This window comes from Corvus brachyrhynchos, unplaced genomic scaffold, assembly GCF_000691975.1.
Source record: "Corvus brachyrhynchos isolate BGI_N302 unplaced genomic scaffold, ASM69197v1 scaffold139, whole genome shotgun sequence".
Classification (NCBI taxonomy): Eukaryota; Metazoa; Chordata; class Aves; order Passeriformes; family Corvidae; genus Corvus; species Corvus brachyrhynchos.
In genome coordinates, this window is record NW_008246062.1 from 4,892,251 (window position 1) to 4,893,491 (window position 1,241).

At 41.3% G+C, this 1,241-nt stretch overlaps 1 long non-coding RNA gene across 4 annotated transcripts in view; it reads right to left on the minus strand.

The window, feature by feature from the left end:
- LOC108449710 overlaps positions 1–1,241 on the minus strand; it is a 49,113-nt gene that overhangs the window by 25,853 nt on the left and 22,019 nt on the right. Inside the window, exon 1 of one of the 4 annotated variants that reach the window (XR_001865981.1) lies at positions 1,041–1,241. This exon is cut by the window's right edge and continues 522 nt beyond it. The exons of the other annotated variants lie outside the window; for them this stretch is intronic. This is a non-coding gene — a long non-coding RNA (uncharacterized LOC108449710). The remainder of the gene's footprint in view (positions 1–1,040) is intronic. 4 annotated transcript variants of the gene reach the window in all.

The following is a 1,241-nucleotide window of genomic DNA, read 5'->3' on the forward strand; positions in this document are numbered from 1 at the left end:
CATATGCAACAAATTCAGGGATCTCAGTATTCAGAGTCAGACTTTGGAGGTTTGGAGAGGCTACTGTATCATAATGCTCTGTTTGATAAGCTTTACCAGCCAGATCTGAGGAAAGGAAGGAGAAAAGGAGGTACCTTTGGACAGTCCTGCCAGGCAGATGGACAGGGGAGCTTTTCTTTTCAGTTGAATGATCCCAAGCACAATTGCAGGGAACAGTTTATGGTGCAAAAGGAAAGATAATAAGAATCTAATGTGAAGGAAATTTTCAGATTAACAACTGTCTTCTCACTCTCTCCACAGGCTGATATTGCTTGGTGCTTTCATTTTCTGTTACGCTTTACATCCAAGCAGACTGTGATCTCTCTTGATGAAGGCACTGAGACAAAGAGCAGTTGGGTGCCTAAATATCTCTGAATACCTCTATGGACATAGCTCTGAAGACCCTGAGCATTCAAAATTCAAAATGGGGTTAGATTCCTCCAGCTGCAGAACAATAACTTTTATAGCCCTTTTCCCCAGACAGTCTCAAAGCCTAGAGTTTGAGACTATAATGAGAAGTTTAGAGCAATTGAAGTCTCTTATTTCATATTCATCTGAATGAGGACAGCCTGGAACCTGGGATATCTCACTTTTTCGTTTAAATAGCTAGACCTTTTTTATCTATGAAAGGGGCCTTGAGTAAAGTAAGGCCTTGTGCTGAACTTGAAGACATCAGGGATGGTTCAAGTTATACCTATCAGATTCAGAGGCTCAACTTTGCCTAATTCCTGGATCTCACTGGGATTTAGTCAGGAGTTAGCCAACCCACTGTTCAAATTCAGGGGTGCCCAGGGCAGGTTTTCAGGGTAAAAGCATAGAGATCAAGAGATTTATTATTCCCATGGATTAAAAAACTGAAAGGTCATGTGGTTTAGATGACAATTTGAGAGCATCTTTGGCACCAAATTAATTGTTTGAGAGTGTTCCTGAAAAGAATTTATGAGCAACAGAGTAATGGGCTTTGCAGGCACTGTTTGCAATTGGAAAAGGTTTCATCTCACCTAGTTTTTCCCATTCCATCAGGTAGCACTGAACCTGGGCTCCTTCCAGTGACAGAGGTAAGCAAAGAGACTCCTTCTTCTGCAAGCTATGGAACATGAATTATCTTCCTCATGGGTCTGTCTCTCTCTTTCTGCTATAGGAAGGAAATTGGATGTTTGGCTTAAAATAAGAACAGAGAAGAAAAGATGGAACTTGCCTGG